The sequence below is a fragment of the Triticum aestivum genome, chromosome 4A (genome assembly GCF_018294505.1).
Source record: "Triticum aestivum cultivar Chinese Spring chromosome 4A, IWGSC CS RefSeq v2.1, whole genome shotgun sequence".
Taxonomy (NCBI): Eukaryota; Viridiplantae; Streptophyta; class Magnoliopsida; order Poales; family Poaceae; genus Triticum; species Triticum aestivum.
Window position 1 is genome coordinate 743359302 of NC_057803.1, and position 19169 is coordinate 743378470.

General features: G+C 42.1%; 1 long non-coding RNA gene and 2 pseudogenes across 1 annotated transcript; 2 read left to right on the forward strand and 1 right to left on the reverse strand.

The window, feature by feature from the left end:
• Window positions 1-895: 895 nt before the first annotated feature.
• On the reverse strand, window positions 896-5748 carry LOC123083557 (disease resistance protein RGA4-like; annotated as a pseudogene).
• A 3925-nt stretch (window positions 5749-9673) lies between these two features.
• Window positions 9674-10755, forward strand: LOC123083558 (uncharacterized). Its single transcript, XR_006439316.1, has 3 exons — window positions 9674-10133; window positions 10246-10373; window positions 10484-10755. It is a non-coding gene; the product is annotated as an uncharacterized lncRNA (long non-coding RNA).
• A 59-nt stretch (window positions 10756-10814) lies between these two features.
• On the forward strand, window positions 10815-15581 carry LOC123088525 (putative disease resistance RPP13-like protein 1; annotated as a pseudogene).
• The last annotated feature ends 3588 nt before the right edge of the window (window positions 15582-19169 follow it).

The window sequence follows — 19169 nt, forward strand, 5'->3', positions numbered from 1 at the left end:
AGCCGTCCCTGCCGCCACCAACCACCAACACCAACCAGATCTGGGCAGAGCCACCCAGATCCGCCGCCAGAGCAACCCGCCTCCTCGGATGCCCACAAGCCGCCGCTGGAGGGTGGAGGGAGGAGAGGGGGCACTCCTGCGGGCCACCACGACGTCGGAGAGGGGGAGGGAGCCGGAGCAGAGGAGAGCCATTGCAGTGCTCGTCTTAAGCATTCACGAAACAAACACAACTCCCAACCCTGAAAATAGTATTTTCATTGCTCGTCTATCAATTATTCAGGTCATTCCCTACTCTTAAAATAGTAGTCTTACTATTTGCAGTTGTCTAAAGATCTGATCTGCCAGTAGGCTTGTATTTTCTTATCACCATTGCAGCGGGCTATTTTATCTCGTGATTCCCCACTCTAATAGGGTTTTCATCCATCACTGCACGCATAAGCAATTCCATTGCTTGTCTTACGGGTCTACAGAACAAACACAGCTCCTCTCCTCTACACCTAAAAAGTAAACCCTGCAAAGCTGGCTAGCACTGCCTTAAGCGTTAGCTTAAAATTAGCCGCATCGCCGTTCTTGAAGGAACTCCTTGCTAGTGCTTCGACGTACCTTGGAGTCGACATGGCACGTGAGCTCCGTGATCTGGAGATCACTATCTTGCCGCAGTTTGAGCTGTTGATTGAAGCCATCCCGTCTCAAAGCTCGAGTGGAGACACTCATCACCGCTTGATCCGTAAGTATTCGATATGTAGCTATAAGCTAGGGTTCCCGATGCTATCAAGATTCTGGTGGTGGTCGTCTTAGTTTTCCATGGCAATACAGTCTAGTGCGGAAGAAAAAAAGAAGAAGAATTAAACTCTGCAAAATGTAGGAACATAGAATATTGTCAACGACGTACAGATATACGATCCTCCAACTGAATGAAGGACCATGGTAAAAGTTCTGTGAAATTCAGGGACTTTAAAGTCGACCGGGATCAAATACATATTGTATCCAACAACATACATTACATGGCGCGCTTTGTTATGGCAGAAAGCCCACCAAATTGACATGCATGAGAACAAACTCATGTATTATTAGAAGTAAAAGTACTGAGAGGAGGAACTCTTTGCAAGCACTTTATCATATTCAGAAGACAGAGTCCATAGCCGTAGCAGCCTGTCTAGTACACCCAGCACCACCTGAGGACCAAATCCACCATTAGAAAGTTAGATACATTACAGGTTCTTTGTACTGCAAAGTTGAGCAACTACTCCAACAAACACCAAATTTCGAACGTCTCCAGTAAACTTCAAAATTGAAGTAAACAAATCGTTAGAAAGAACAGAAAAAAAAATCCTGAAGGTTCAGCGTGCACTTGGTCACACTCCACAAATATTCAGAAACTGGGGGCAAAAAGAATAAGTGGTCCACAGTTCCTGAAGCACTACAAAACTACATTTGATACTACCCTACCAGGGGAAACATAATTAGGCTTACTGCTCTACTTAAAGAAGCAGAACTTCTAGGACAACTATCTTCATCCTCATTTCTAAATCAACCCTATTCTCATCTCAGGGCAACTCCTCAATAGTCTTAGAATAAAAAAAAAATCCAACTTTGATTCCCCACATGAAGGCACACTGCCAGACTTCTCTAGCATCACTTCCTGAATATCACCTGAATAGACTTATTTACCCCAAGAATATAACTTCATAACTTCACCTCGGTTCTACTCCCTCTGTCCGAAAATACTTGTCATCAAAATAGATAAAAAGAGATGTATCTAGAACTAAAATACATCTAGATACATCCCCTTTTATCCAGTTTGATGACAAGTATTTCCGGATGGAGGGAGTACTAGCTAAGATAGTATTGGAAAAATGTAACTCAGTCGGAATTTGTAATACCTGTGTGGACCCTCTCAAGCCATCACTCCTTCCATCTCTTCTTTAAAACTTTCCATGTTGTTGATGAGACCATCTTTCCTAACAAAATACTTTGGGTCATCGGTGCTATCTATATCTTTTGCCTCATTATCTTCATGTTGACCATCACAATAAAGCATGTGTGCATGAAGAGGGTGTATATATAATTCAAACACAAATAACTAACCGAAGTACTAGCAACTAAGCAAACAAGATCACCGACAGCAACAACTTAATTAATTACCTGGATATTCTTGTTGTGCATTAGCAAAGGTCACTGACGGTACATAATCAGTAGTAGCTACTGCCACATGGATTTCAGCAGCAGGCTCACTTCCCATCTCAGAAGTAACATCTTGTACTGCACAATACAGAAAATAAGAAATGTCATGTGCCTTTGTGAGAGAGAGTATGTATATAACTCACACACCCCAAGAAGCACATACAACGCATAATTAATTACCAGCATATTCTTGTTGTGCATTTGCAAAGGTGCTGTGATTCTCTCCGTTAGGAATGACACTTGGCGACATTTTCATATCAGTCGGTGGTGCCGTAAGGCTCTCAGAATTCCCCACAAGTTCACTTTCCACAGCGACCACTTGGATTATGGTATCAGTAGCTGTTGCTGCTGGCATAATTTCTGCAGCAGACTCACCATCTCAGAAATAAAAAATTGTACTGCACGATCAAAATAGATAACAAATGTAAAATAAGGTTAATTATAGCACTTGCTTACCAGATCCTCCACACACTCCTGTAGAAATGGCACCAGACGGCGTTGTTACTGGTAACGTCGTGTCATTAGGTGGTATTTCAGGGCTCTCAGAATTCTCCACTGGTTGGGTTTCCAAGGTGATCTCTTGAGCGATGGAATCAGTAGCTTTCGCCACAGTGCTCGTTCCTGCAGCAGGCTCACTTTCCTTCAGTTCAAAAAAGACCTTCGGACGTCTGGGATGCCTTTTTGCTTCTTTCGTCCACTCCTGTTTTGTTGGTCCGCTCAGTTCATCATGGAGAGCAACCTCCTTAAGAAGTGGCAGGGACTGGATCGTCTTGCTGCTAAAGCCCTTGAGATCCTTGCACAGCAGCTGCAGCGAGTCGAGGCGCTGCAGAGCTCCTTTTCCAATTACCAGCTCAGTTATGACTTCCACCACGATGCATAGGCTTTCCAGGCTTTCGAGTTCTCCCTCTCTGATGACAAGCTTGTCCAGTTTAGTTGCAATGAGCTTCAGGTACTCCAGACCATGCACTCTTCTCAGGGCATCAAGAATGTCACCACTCAAGTTATGACCAGGGAACGATAGGCACAACTTAGCGACATGACGTAAATTTGTAACAAACAAAGGCAGCTGGCTGCATATGCTGTTCCCTTGTAGCTTGAGCGAGTTAAGGTAATAGAATTCGTCTTCCTTGAGGGAGAAACACAACAAGTCTTGAGGCCATCCCGCGTTGAAGTTCAGTGAGAGTGAGTGAGCTCTGGTCACATCAGTGCTTCTCTCTACAAACCCCCTGATTGCCTTTGAGAGACGACTTATGTTGATGCTGGGATCGGGGGTCGACTCACACCATATTTTCACCTTTGTCAGCTGCTCCATATGCTCAATGAGCTGTGGCATTTCTTGTCTCTCGTCTACAACAAATCCTGCCAAGTCTGTAGCTTACCAATTATCTGGTCTCCTATACCTTCTTCTTGGAGCTTGAGCTTTCCGAACAGATGAACTAAACACGGAAGTTGCATGACTTCTGTGGGCAGAATCTCTATACTAGTTCTTCTTACATCTAGTGTCTCCAAATGCAGAAGCTTCTCGATCTCTTTGGGAAGAAGTGTAACTCTAGCAGCGCCACGAAGGCTTAGGTATCTGAGCAGTGACAGGTTGTTGCATATCTCCTTCAGATGCTTGTCTTCCAAATGTTCATCACACTTTTCTAGATCCAAAACTCGTATCAGTTTATACTTGGAAAATTCTAGTGCGGACTTGTGCACCTCTCCGAAGATTGTCAGAGACCGGACAAGACGTAATTTATTTGGATCCATCTTGGACTTTGCAGCATGGAGAGAAAGCCAACGAACATTACTTGGTAGGGTAGCCTCATCGCCTAACAAGTTAACAAAATTATCAGTGTTGTGCAAGATGAACTCGAGCATCATACCATGAGTTTGGCATGTCTTCACCACTGAGCCGGTTGTGTCGATAGGCTGGATGATACTATGGTCAACCAACACATCGAAATTGTCAAAAGCAGCATCGAGATGGTCATGGTTTACTTCTTTGGTGATGAACCCTTCAGCTAACCATCGCCTTGTCAGGCTTCCTCTTCTGATTGGATGGCCACTTGGAAAAATACCCAGATATAACAAGCAAGTCTTGACATCTTGCTCACTTAGGCTGGTGTAGGTACGGACGAGCACACACTTCATTCTTGCTAATATCCTATCTGCCACCAGATAGCTGCCAAGGTTTTTGCATAAATTTGCCCACCTTTCCCTGTTAGGTCTACTTTGCAACAGCTGACCAGTGGTAACAAGAGCTAGTGGTAGACCATCACATTTCTTGATTGCTTGAGAACAACGCATAATATCATTGGGTGGTGGTGGATTCTCTGAGTCCAAGGAAGCTTTCTCGATTAACAGTTGTCCCGAGTGGTGCTCGCCAAGAGTTCTCATTTTGTAGACATCACCACTAGCTTTGCTGCATTTCTGTGCTATGGAATGCATGGACGTTGTAACAATAACTCTGCTCCTGATCCTGGGAACCACACGGAAAGAATCTTCTATACCGTCCCAAACTTCTGACTGTATGTCATCAATTACAATTAAGAACCTATAGATGATTTAAAAACAGTTAGATAGAAGACATATGCTCTTCACATACAAATTTGACAGTACACTTTCCTAACACATACATCATATATTATTGGTCCAAGTGAAAGTAAATTTCGAAATACGCATTAGGTCCTATATATCCGGATAGAGAAGCTATGGCGATACTTCAGGTATGTTACAGAATAAAACAGAAAAAATGAGTTGAGATATATAACTAGGAAATTTAAAGAACTAGGGTAGAAAATATGTTGTACCTCTTGGTTCCAAGGCACTTTTTGAAGGTTGCGCAGAGCTTGGTGAGATGGAAGGAGCAGCCTTCATCGCTTCCACCACCACTGCTAATTGTGGTGGAATGCATTCCAAGTTGCTGGAGTATGGCGTTGAGAACATCCTCTGCGCCTCTCTTCGTAGCACAAACCCAGGCCCGTGTTGGATATTCGCTCTCATCAATTGTGTCATACACATACTTAGCAAGTTGAGACTTCCCTATGCCACCGAACCCAACAAGGGAGATCACTCTGAGCCCCTCGGGCTGGCCTCGCGGCGTCTCTCTTATCAGCTCCATGAGCTCCTCTTGGGCGGCACCCATTCCCACGGGGCAAGCTGTGTACGGCACCCCCGTAACCGGAGGTGCCTCGGATTGCAAGGTGCCTGAGTACCTGTCTTTCAGCTGGGATACCTCTACTGATTTCTTCTCCAGACGAAGGATTGCCACGGCAAACTTCTTCCGGGCTTTCCTTGTCTTCACCCGGTAGAAGGTCCGATGGATCCACGACGCGCCAGGCTCGAGCGTGACGCCAATTTGTTGTGTGAAGCGGTTGATGGTGTCATCAATCTCGTATGCCAAGTCACGCACCTTGTTGATCCATAGCCTATGCGTCCCGTTGCCGCTCGTCTGGCGACGAACTGTATCTTCTTCAACAAGGGCATAAATCATATGGCACTCATGTGTGATGGACTCGATTTGTCTCTCTAGGTCCTCCCGCAGCTTGTGATTTTTCTGTAAGTAACCCAAGAGATAAGGCACCATCTTACCTGCCACACCGGCTACAAGGGTGGCAGCCGCAGCTAATTCTGCCACCATCTCCACACCACCCCGGCTTCTTGATTGATCAGACTTTACTGATTCTTGCCTTTCCTTCTCCGCCTCATGGAATTTTGTGGGTACAGGAAATAGCTCAGCAACTCAACAGAGCAGCCATGGCCGATCAAGACCAAGAGAGTTTTACTGGAAGAAATGTGTATCCATCAATCACATCAGCCCCATAGATTAATAGAAGGTCCCCCTAAAAAAAAGATTAATATTAGAGAGCGGCTAGAGCGCAGGGTATCTTAAAATTTAATTTTATACCCCTGATAGTCCAGTACTACCATCCATGCCAGCAGGCACCAAAACCGGTGCTCGTACAGCTCATTTTTCTATTTACAATGGTCCACCAACTTGTGCAGTGGTGTTGTTGGCATCGCACACGGTTTTGCAAAACTACTTAAGAATGTGGAGTTTTGCCAAAGTCTTGCATATTAGATGTTGCAGTCACAGTTATAGTCACATTTAACTTTTTGGTAAGTTGCAGTCACATTTATCTAATTTCCACTAAGCATAATCTAAAGTGAAGTAATAAATGAGGGTGCCATGTTAGGTGTTGGTTCTTGGTTTGAAAATGACTATAATCAACTAACAATGGATCTCGTCTGCCTCGAGCGATGAATGTAGACACAAGAGGAACAAGGTCCATACAAAATGAACCATGGAGTATGCATAGGACAGAGGATTAGAAAGGGGGTTCTTGGTTTGGAAAATAGTACACTAACGATTCATTGAACCGCTACCGAATCTCATCAGCCTCAAGCAAGGAATAAACATACATAGGAGGGACTTAGTCCATACCGACCATGCATAAACTATTTCATCAGCCTCGAGCGACGAAAACAATGACATTATTGGACGGACCTTGGTGTCTTGGTCCATACCCACCATAAACTATCTCATCAGCCTCGAGCAACAAACACACTGACATTGTTCGAGGTACCTTGGTGTCTTGGTCCATACCTGCCATAAACTATCTCATCATCCACAACCAACGAAAACACCGACATTATTGGAGGGACCTTGGTGTCTTGGTCCATACCACATAAACTATCTAATCAGCCTCGAGCAATGAATACACTGACATTGGAGGGACTTGGTCCATACATATCAACAAACTATCTCATCTGCCTCCGGCAGGGAACACATACATGTGAGGAACTTGGCCCATATAAAACTTTTACTTCTGAACCAGAAAATCATAGTGCGAAGGATAAAAAATAGCTAGTTAATGAAGAAGGATGAAAGGGGTCTGTCATATTCGGTGGTCCTTGGTTTGGAATGATAATAATTTTCTGTTCGAATTGACATCTCATCTGCCTCGAGCAATGAGTGCTAAGACCCAAAGGATCAAGTCTATACAAGCCATAAAATATGGTGTATGCATAGTATAAATGAAGGATAAAATATACTCCCTCCGTCCCACAATATAAGATCTTATTATTCGATTAGATAGTCCTATTCGATGAAAGAAAGAAATGAGTGCCCCATTCGATGTTCCTTGCTACTAATGTAGTAATAATACGGGTAGAAAAACAAAGACAATGCTGTGTTAGGTGATTCTTAGTATTGGAGTAGTAGCTATTGATTGAACGGATCACCAGATCGCATGTGCCTCGAGCATGCATAGCACGAGGAATAAATAGGTGAGGGTGCCATGTTTGGTGATTCTTGGTTTTTGAATAATACCAGTAGGATAGTTACCAGGATTTTTTAATGAGAAACAGTACTATTGTACTGCATGTATTTTAAATTTTGCAATAGCTAACAAAGGAGAAGAAAAAAGATAACTGTAAGAAGTTAATAAAGCCATGTGTCCAGGCTTCAAAATGTGAATATGCTTTCCGAGTGGCCCATTGAGAGAGAAGCTCCAGCTGGGTTGTTAAAGTTTACTTGCACCTATATAGAGGTTGTGTCTGATCTGCTTGAAGATAAAATTGTTTCTTGTTTCTTATTACCTGAATGCTCCAAGATGCCAGGATGGTGATCTCCATTGAAAACGGTTGGCCGGTGCTCCTCCTGATTCTATTCAAGGCGCCCCAAAATCCATCCTGTGGCCAGTAGTCCCAATTGGGGGCTGAGGTACTGCCAGCAGAATTTGGTGAATTTACAGTGCATAAACAGGTGATCTCTGTTTTCGGGTGCCAAATCTCCTCATAGACACCAGATCTCATCTTCCTTGAGTAGTGAATGGAGGCACTGGAGGACTTTGTTCACACATACATAAAAAGGTAACAATGTCTTCATATAATACAGTACCAAATAAATATCATCAGGTGGTTGGTAAAATAAATTTTAAAATTGTATCATTTGTTATAATCTATCCCCTGGCGATACTTTTCTTATATCTCAGGATACCAAATTGTGTGTGTGTGTGTGTGTGTGTGTGTGTGTGTGTGTGTGTGTGTGTGTGTGTGAACCTTGTTGGATGTTTTCCTAGTCTCTCTCTCAGCAATTAAGTTCATGTCAAATTCATACTGGCTAGAAATAACTTCTTCCCTGTGTGTATCTTCATCATAAGCTGCACTTGTATCTACATGTAGTTGATTCCTCGGAGATTTACTGCATCCTGCATCATCTCCATTTGCCTTATCTCTAGGTCTTTTTTCAGCAACACTAACATTCGCGGCAATGTTTCTGGGATTACTCACTAAAATTCCCCCTTCCATTGGACCTCCTTCTTCCACAATATCTTCCAAATCGAAGTAGATGTCATAAATGTAGCCACCCTCATTAAGAGGCACACTTGATGGTATTTTTCTTGGGTCCATAACACCTATTTTTTCTCTAAGAACCTCACATTGCCTGTACAATTCCATATCGATCTCAAGGACCTCACCAATCAGAGACCCAACCTCACAAAACCCTTGGTAGTGCTGCAAGGTTTCTGGCACTCCGCTAATTGTCACACAGCATACATATAACTTGTACGATGCCATCGAGGAATTTGTCCATCTGCTTATCTTTATACTGACTCTGCTACCAATCAACCCAAAGAAGCCATAGGTTTTCATTTCATCAATTTTTTGTATTGAAGGAAACTTCACCAGAAACTTGTTTTTTAGATGCGGTTTAGCCTGCCACTCCCATCTCCATTGAAACATCATGCTCAAAGAGTTGACCAGTTGCTGTGCAGTGAGCATCCCATCTTTAACAGTGACAACAGCAATCGCCTCCTTAGTTTTATCCGACTCCGGCTTCTTTCCAGTACGAGCAGAGAACATCTGAAGCCCATCAGCTCCCATACCAATCAATCCAGCTATCGCCTTAGGTTGTGTCAACAGTGAGCACTCCCATCAGCTCACCAAAAAATATTTGCTGACTCTTAAACAATCCATGTGTAATAAGGATACTCTCGACCACGGACTTTTGAAGCTAAATTGGTTGGTGGCTAAGCACATCCTTGGTTAACCGCCCCAGCTCTTGTTTCTTTGGGTCAGCAGAGGAGTAGGAGCAGTAACTGAAAATCCCTAATCCAGAAGCAGGAGCAGTGTTTGTTTAAGTTGTGTTGTACTGCATGGTTCGGATCATAACGAGAAGGTTTCAGGTTTCACTATGTTGAGATTGTATTAACTCGTCCAGTATCCATTTATGGGGATTACATTTTTTGGCGGGTTCTTGTATGCTTATTCAGGGCTCTTGTACAACAGTGCTGAATGAACTCCATCTCATTCCTTGCCACCAACGACTTATTTGTATGGATGATTGATATCTGAATTTGCTTCCTGGCATATTCTCGCTGAGTTTTATTCTTTTTGTTTATGCCCTGAAGAGGATCCTTTTCAAGGAATTCTGATATCTTGACTTCCCATGGTGGGTTTGACTTGCAGACATGATGTTCTGTTTTCTGCTTGTAGGTGTACAGGACAGATAGTAATTAAGTGGGCAAAGCTGGAAAGGACAGGAAAGTGCGTGTCCATTTGAATGGCTTATTCAGAACTTCAAGCCTTCTGGAACCATGGTTTCCCTGCGGGCATAACATCTACTAGGATGGTTCGTGGAAAGCATGAAGAGCCAGAAGAGCAAGTGGTTGTTTGTATACAACGTTGTCCTCTGCTACTTTATACTTCAATTACCATAAGTGAGCTGTGTCGACGTTGGTTACTGGTTAGTTTATTAGCATGTCCATCTCAGCTAAACTTAAAGAAAGGGCAGGTAGCTGGATCAGATCTGCTATTGCCTTGTTGACCTGCTGTTTGGGCATTTCTGCCTCTCATTCTCTGGCAACACAACATTGTTAGCTCCTACTATCTGCCTTTTTGCAACCTTGCCTCATCGCTCCGCTGGCTCGTAAAATGCTGGTTCTGAATTCTGCATCTGTGTAAGCTCACTACTACTCTCGTCTGTGTTCCTCTATGAATCTGGCTATAGGGTTCTGTTTATTATCTTCGCTGTTGCAACCGTCTAATCGATCTCGTGATTTCCCACTGCAGCAGGTGTTCATCCGTTGTTATATTCACTGGCTGTTTCAACCTTTGATCCACAAGCGCTTTCAATTGACCCAAAACGGCTTTCAGTTGATCCAAAAGCGCTTTCAATTGCCCGTATATCATTTACTCAGGTCATTTTCTACTCTCAAAACAGTATTCTTAGTTTTTTCAAGGTTCCTTGCTCTTATCTCCGTTGCATATGCAGTTAACTAATTCATCTCGTTGTCTCCCACTCCAACAGATTTCTCATCCATCACCTCGTGCTTGTCGTTCTATTTATTGAGGCCATTCCACACCAAAAAAAAGAGAGAGGGGAAAATTGTCAGTTTTTGCTCCTAGTTTCTGATAATGTACTTGCTCATGTCCATACTTGGTGTTCAATCATCTACTGTCTTTATGGACCGAGTCCATTCTCTTATTTTCCTCTAGAAACACACCTCCAACTTCTCTTTCAGCCTGTTTCTCAGAGTGTCTTTCTGCACCCAAAATCTGTGCATCCACAAAACAAACAGAAACCCCTCCGTAAACACAACCCCCCCCCCCCCCCCCCCCCCCCCAAAAAAATCTGCAATCCAATGGCGGAAGTGGCGATAGCCATAGCTGGCTTAAGATTGGCTGCGTTACCGGTCTTGAAGAAGCTTCATGCTAATGCTTCAACGTACCTTGGAGTGAATATGGCGCATGAGCTCCATGAACTGGAGACAATTATCATGCCGCAGTTCAAGCTGGTGATTGAAGCAGCAGACAAGGAGAACCGCAGACCCAAGTTGGACAAATGGCTTCAGGAACTCAAAGAAGCCTTCAACATGGCCGAAGACTTGCTGGAAGATCATGAGTACAACCTCCTCGAGCGCAAAGCAAAGGGAAAGGATTCCTTGCCGGTCAATGCGTCCTCCATGAGCAACACTTTTATGAAGCCTCTGCGTGTTGCATCGAGTAGGTTGTCCAATCTGAGCTCAGAGAACAGAAAGCTAATTCGCCATCTTAAGGAACTGAAGGCTACCCTCACGAAAGCCAAGGACTTCCATCAACTGCTTTCCTTGCCTGCTGGTTATAATGCAGTGAGCCCCACAATACCATCAGCTGCTGTTCCTGAGACCACATCAATGCCACCTCCAAAAGTGATTGGCCGTGACAAGGATATCATTCATATAATAGATCGTCTTACCAAGACAACTGCTACTACAGAGTCTGGTACAGTTATGTACTCGAGTTTGGCCATTGTTGGCGCTGGAGGCATGGGAAAGTCCACCTTGGCACAACTTGTTTACAATGACGATAAGGTAAAAAACTGTTTTGATGTGAGAATGTGGGTAAGCATCTCACGAAAACTTGATGTCCGCCGTCATACACGGGAGATCATCGAATCTGCCTCTCAGGCGGAATGCCCACGCATTGATAACCTTGATACTCTGCAGCGTAAGTTGTCAGACATACTGCAAGGATCAAAGAAATTCCTGCTTGTGTTGGATGATGTTTGGTTTGAACCTGGCAGCGAGAGAGAATGGGAGCAGCTGCTAGCTCCTCTAGTCTCCCAACATATGGGAAGCAAAGTTTTGGTAACTTCTCGACGAGATACATTTCCATCTGCTCTTTACTGTGCAGAAGTGTGTCCTCTGGAAAACATGGAAGATGTTTATTTCTTGGCACTCTTCAAACACCATGCTTTCTCTGGACCATAAATTGGAATCCACAGTTGCGTGGAAGGCTGGAAGATTTTGCAGGTAAGATTGCTAAAAGGCTTGGACAATCTCCTTTGGCAGCCAAAGTTGTGGGTTCCCAGTTGAAAGGGAAAACAAACATATCTGAATGGAAGGATGCTCTAACTTTAATGATCGACAAATTAAGTGAGCCTATGACAGCACTGTTGTGGAGTTATGAGAAGTTAGATCCATGTCTACAGAGCTGCTTCCTATATTGCAGCTTGTTTCCAAAAGGACACAAGTATGTCATTGATGAGTTGGTTCATCTTTGGATGGCAGAGGGCCTCCTTGATTTGTGCAACCAAACCAAGAGAGTGGAAGATATTGGGAAGGATTGTTTCCAGGAGATGATCTCTGTTTCATTCTTTCAACCAGTTGATGAGAAATACTCTCGCACATACTATGTTATACATGATCTCCTTCATGATCTGGCAGAATCACTCTCCAAAGAGGACTACTTCAGATTGGAAGATGATAAGGTGACAGAAATACCATCCACTGTTCGACATCTATCTGTCCGTGTTGATAGTATAATGCAACACAAGCAAAGTATCAGCAAGCTACATCATTTACGCACCATTATCTGCATAGACCCCCTAATGGATGATGTAAGTGACCTTTTTAATCAGATACTACAGAATTTGAAGAAGTTGCGCATATTATTTTTGCCATCTTACAGCAGTAGCAAGTTGCCAGAATCTGTTGGTGAGTTGAAGCACCTTCGGTATTTGAACATCATCAGAACACTAATTTCTGAATTGCCAAGATCATTGTGTACTCTTTACCACTTGCAGTTACTTCTAATAAATGATAAAGTTGTGAGTTTGCCTGATAAACTCTGCAATTTAAGGAAGTTACGGCATATTGAAGGGCATGATTATAGAATATATGATACATTCAAAAAAGCCTGCCTCAAATTCATAACATTGGCAAGTTAACTTCGCTTCAACAGTTTGAGAGATTTTCTGTGCAAAAGAAAAAGGGATGTGATTTGCAAGAGCTGAGGGATATGAACGAGATCCATGGCAGTTTAAGTGTCACAAATCTTCAGAATGTCAGTGGGAAGGATCAAGCCTTAGAATTAGGGCTGCAAGAAAAGCTCGAGACTCGTGAGCTGCTCGAGATCGACTCGTTTTTTGACTCGACTCGAGATCGACTCGAAAAAAATGAGCTGAGTTCGAACACTTTATGTAGATCGACCGAGAAACGAGCCGATCTTGAGCCAATATTGGCTCACTCAATTTTAGCTCGATAGCTCGACAGAATATCATTATGTTAAATGATCATGCCATATATTAAATGATCATGCCATATATTAAATGGAAATAAGATAATTTATTATCATATATGTTGTCCATAATTTTTCTCCATTTTATTTACCAACGAACATGGAAATTTAATTAAGTGCAGAGAAGATTTAGGCCTAATATGGCACGTGGTCGACTATCTGTTAAATATCCTATATTTTTGGCAAAGGTTTCTAGCATATTCGCCTTAATTTTTTTTCACCGATAGATTTATATTTTTTACCATCTCATTTAGCTCGAATAGCTCGAGATCGACTCGAGATCGTTACAAGCTGAGCATGAGTCATGTTCTACAGCTCGATCATGAGCTTCACTCAGTTTGAGCTCGCTCGAATTTTCTTATGAGTTGAGCTGAGCCAACTCCAACTCGCTCGAGCTCGACTCGTTTGCAGCCCTACTTAGAATCGAAGCTGCATCAGAAAAGTCATCTTAGCAGCTTGCACCTTGTCTGGAGTTGCAAGACTAACACAAATGCAGAGAATAATTTACACTTGGAGATCCTAGAAGGCTTGATGCCACCGCCTCAACTTGGGAATCTTACAATTGATGGTTATGAATCTTCAAAATTCCCAGGCTGGTTACTTGGTGGTTCGTATTTTGAGAATTTGGAATCTTTAAGCTTTGTTAATTGCAGCGCGTTACAAAGCCTACCATCCAATACTGAGTTATTTGGGAATTGCACTTCACTTGTCCTCTGCAATGTGCCAAACTTAAAGACACTACCTTTTCTTCCACCAGGCCTGAAATTGTTAGGGATAGACAAATGCCCACTACTTATATTTATTTCCACCGATGAGTTGGAGCATCACGATCAGAGAGATAATATCACAAGGACAGACCACTTGGCATCACAACTTGGTTTAATCTGGGATGTGGATTCAGGGTCACATATTAGGAGTGTAATCTCGTTGGAACTTTCATTTCTAAAACAGCTGATGATATTAATGCATGCTGATGTGTCACATGTTCAAAACCTTGAAAGTGCTCTAGAAAGAGAGGAAGGAGAAGTACTGGTAAAAGAAGATATCATCAAGGCATGGATATACTGTCACAAGCAGAGGATAAGACTCATGTATAAGAGCATTGCGCTGCCGCTGGTTACAACATCAGGACTAAGTCAACTTTCTCTTTGTTCATGCAGTATTACAGATGGAGCTTTAGCTGTTTGCCTTGATGGTCTAGCTTCACTGAAAGAATTGTGTTTAGAAGAGATTATGACTTTAACTACACTTCCTTCAAAAGAGGCTCTCCAACATTTGACAAAACTTGACCGTTTATTCATCAATTATTGCTGGTGTCTCAGGTCATTAGGGGGTTTACGAGCTGCTACCTCTCTTTCAGATTTTAGATTGAGTTCCTGCCCTTCTTTAGAATTGGCACATGGAGCAGAATGTTTACCATTATTCCTTGAGAGCCTCAATATATTCAATTGCGTGCTTGAAGCTGAATTCCTCTGTGCTGACTGGCCACAGATGAATGATATTCTCATAAGTGAATGCAGAAGCACCGCATGCTTGTCTATTGGTAGCCTCACCTCTGTTAAATCACTCTCACTGTATCACTTGCCAGATTTATGTATGCTCGAAGGATTGTCTTCCCTGCAACTTCACCACGCACATTTGATTGATGTTCCGAAACTCAATGCCGACTGTATCTCCCAGTTTCAAGTGCAGTACTCACTCTATGTTAGCAGCCCTGTAATACTCAATAACATGCTCTCGGCTGAAGGTATCACAGTTCCAGCATTTCTCTCTCTTGAAGGATGCAAGGAGCCATTTGTTTCATTCGAAGAATCCGCAAACTTCACATCAGTCAAGACCCTGAGATTCTGTGGTTGTCTAATGACTTCCCTGCCAACAAATATGAAGTGCTTCTCCAGTCTGAGGAAGCTCGACATCTATGATTGCCCCAACATATCATCTTTACCCGATCTGCCATCCTCCCTCCAGCACATATGTGTATGGCGTTGTGAGCTCTTGAAGGAGAGCTGCCGGGCACCTGATGGAGAAAGTTGGCCAAAGATCGTGCATATCCGCTGGAAGGAATTTAGAGTGTGATCTAGATTGCCGGCTACAAATAAACGGAAAGGTAAATTAGCTCCCGTCAGCAATCTTTGCACTGTCAAAGTTATAGTTTTTCGCAACAGCAACATGTTACGAGGTGGAGTGATTCAAGCTGGCTCATCCTACAGCTCAAACTGTCTTCTCCTTAACGGGCCGGTGTTGATCCCCTGCTTTGCTGATTGCTTGACGCATTGCCCTCTTGCACTGACGATAGTTTTTGTAATTGTGTTGTTGGTTATCTTCTTCATGCTATTATTTTCCATTGAATGAACATTACCCGGAACGCAGTCTAATTTGCACGTCATTCCATCACTTGGTGTTGTCCTGTTTTGCTACCCTCTCCTGGAGTCTGCCGCACATTTAATTTGTACGGACTGTAATCTTTATCTCTTGTGTGATCTTACGCACCTTGTAATAACTGGAGGTCTCTTTTAATCTTTATCTCTGGTTGCTCATTTCCTGCTGTTTGAGATCTACAGGCATCATCATTATATGTACAAAATTTTCTGTTGTACAGCATAGAGACATTTAACTACGTAGTATCTTCTGGAGGTAAGTCTGAATAAATGTGCCGTGCAGAAGGCAAGAATGAGTGTTGTAATTTAATTATCATGATCTGGATTTTATGATCTACACTTTATATATGAGGACGGTTTGGAAAGGCTTGTACAGTTTATGTCAATTGCCGTGCGAGAGTAATTCATATCCGTTTATGTCTGAAGGAAAGGCTTGTACAGTTTATATCAGTTGCTAAGTTGATTTATAATTGCTGATCTATCATACCCGTGCTGGTACTGCCATATTTTGCTTGACAGTTTCCTATTTATTTTTCCAGACATGAATTATTTGGATGGCCGAGATATTCTTTCTGGTTAACTACTCCTGCTACCATGGCGCATATCTCTTGATATTCTTTCTGTTTTATCTTTTTATTTTCTATATTATGTTGTTTTGTTAGAAATAATACAAGAAAACTTTAAAAAATATTTGCAAATTTGAAAGAGGTTTGCGTTTTCAAGAAATGTTCAAAATTTTGACAAAATGTTCACATTTTTCAAAAAGTGTTCAAAAAGTTTAAAATGCTTGGATTTTCAAAAATATTTCAAATTTCGAGAAAAGGTTCATGTTTTCAAAAAATTGTTATAGCAAATTTAAGAAAATGTTCTTGTTTAAAAAATCAAAAATTTGAAAAAAATTGGTTGTAGATTTGGAAACATTTCTGGGTCTTATTCAAATGTTCTAAAAATAGGCTTTCCATATTTGTTCCAAAAATGGAATGACAAAATCAGTTGAAAATATAAAATAACAGTACAAACAGTAAAGCACCGAAAAATTCTTTCAATACTGGCTTGCTACAGTATACTGCGGAGGGCCGGCCCTTTAGCGTGCGGCCTTTGTGTTTCGCGGTTGCGAAGAATTGGGGCCGAGGGGGAGGGGTCCTAATATGAGTCCATATATTTGACCTGGAAAACTTCTTGTTTCTTTTTGGTCAATGGTTTCTATAATAATGGATTTCATTATGGAGACGAAGAACAACTAGCAGCAGGATGTGTACCAAAGTAGTCCCTTGTTGAATTTCAGCGCGTTGCAATTGTGTATCTTTTTTGACACGTCGATTCGTAAGCAATCTTGGATTGGATAAGGTCTCGTACGCAAAATACTTACCAGATCCACTTTACTGATTATTAATAAACTCGCGGGAAACCTGAGTGCCAAAGAGAAATTAAGCTGCAGCTTTCATGGCCCCAGTGGTAGATGGCCGGCTTGTTGGAATATTAACTTATATTGTCAGAGCATGGATGTTCTTCCTCCAGCTTTTGTTCTTTGGAATTAATTCTCTTCAGAGAGAACAAATGAGAGGGTTCTTCTCTGCTTAGAGAAAGGGTAGAAAGTCTGCCCAGGTCAGCCAGCGCGTGGATGAGACTTGCATGAGCCCCACGCGTGCGTCCATCCGTGCTCCTGCATACGTGGCTTGATTTGATTGGAACAAAATAAGGCCCGGGCGCACCCCGTTAAAATCGGGGGGGGGGGGGTTGATTAGATTAAGAAGGAAAAAGGAAAAAAGACAGCCGTAGGATGAAGTGGGAGCACGGATGGGAGCATGGGAAGGGAGCAGGCAAGCAGGATCCCGAGCGCGTACCCCCCCCCCCCCCCCTCACGCGCTGGGTATTAATGCTGGCCAATTTCTGGATTTCACTTCCAGCGGTTATGAGAAGGTTCGAGGACCTTCCTTAACTCTTTTTTTTTCTTTTTTCCATTTTCTGTTTCTTTTCTGTGTTCCTTTTTATATTTCTTTCTTCTTCTTTTTTTCTAACATTTAATTATTCATTTCTTTTTATTTCCTTTTTCTTTTCCAATTTGCGAACGTCTTTCTAATTCCGCAACATCTTTTGAAAGCATGAACTTTTCAAAAAAAATCTTGAACAGTTTTTGAAATCATGAACCTTTTTCAAATACATAAAAGGTTTTCTTGAAATGGTGAACTTTTTTTCTAATTTGCAAAAAAAACAAACAATCCATTAACATTTTTTTAAACTGTGAACATATTTTGGAACATGTGAAAAGTTGTTATTTTTTGAATTTTGGGAATAATTTTTCATTTGTGTGTTTTGACAAACATTTTTTTGAGTTCATGAATACTTTTCGAATCAGAACACATTTTTTGAATTTTGTGAACATTTTTTTGAAATTTGGGAACAATTTTAAAATTTCATGAAAACATTTTTAAAATATTTTAAATAATTTGTAAAAATCATGAATATTTTTCTGAAATTCATCAATATATTGAATAGATGAACATTTGTTTTAAAATCACGAACATTTTTTTTAATCCGTGAGCATTTATCATTTCATGAATTGTTTTACAAGTCATACACATTTTTTCAATTCCTGAACATTTTTTCATAATCTGCAAGTTTCTTAAAATCCTTAATTATTTTTACAAAGGAAAAAACTAAAACAGAAAAAAAAACAAGGGTTTCGTGCTTCCCTCGCCGCACATGGTCCGGCCCATGAGGGCACGCGGGGGAGAGCGTGAATAAGAGCTATCTGCACCCATGGCGTCGGGCAAGGATCCAACTTGCCTGCTCCCTCCCTATACTCCCACTTCGTCCTACGACTGTCCTTTTCATTTTTCCTTCCTAGTCTAATCATCCCCCCTGATTTTAATGGGGTGGGCCCGGGCCTTATTTTGTTCCAATCAAATCAAGCTACGTAGGCGGGAGCATGGATGGGCACACGCGTGGGGCTTAGGCAAGTCTCGTCCATCGGGCAGATCCTAAGCGGCACTCGTAGCGCCCGTTATAGGGTTAATGGTACTCAGCGCACACCCCATCCTTCCCGATGGGCCAGCCCATGTTCATTTTTCTTTTCTTTCGTATAGTGCTGCAAATAAAAGCGCCAAGAAGGATTTGATCCCAAGCCGCGGAGCTTCACGCAAGCCTCGCTAACCACTCGAGCCAATTTTGTTCTTTGAACCTCTGCAGCTTCTTCTTTCTTTTATTCCTGCCTTTTTTTCCTTTTCCTTTTTCTTTTCCTTTTCCTTTTTTCCTTTTTTCCTTTTTATTTCTTCTTTTCCTTTTCCGATTTCTTTATTTTTCTTTGATATACCAAGTTCACCAAAGTTTATGAACGTTTTTTCTAGTCGGAACGTTGAGAATTGGCAATTCCTATTTAGCGCTTCAGGCGCCCGTTACTGTGCATTTTACGATGGGTGCCAGAAAGGGCCCCGCCCTGGCCGGCCCATTTGCCTTTTTTTTTCTTTTTTAATCCGCAAAAAGGAGTTCCTAGAGTGTACACGAGTTTCAAATCATGCACATTTTTTTAATTCAGAAACACTTTTTTCACAATGCACA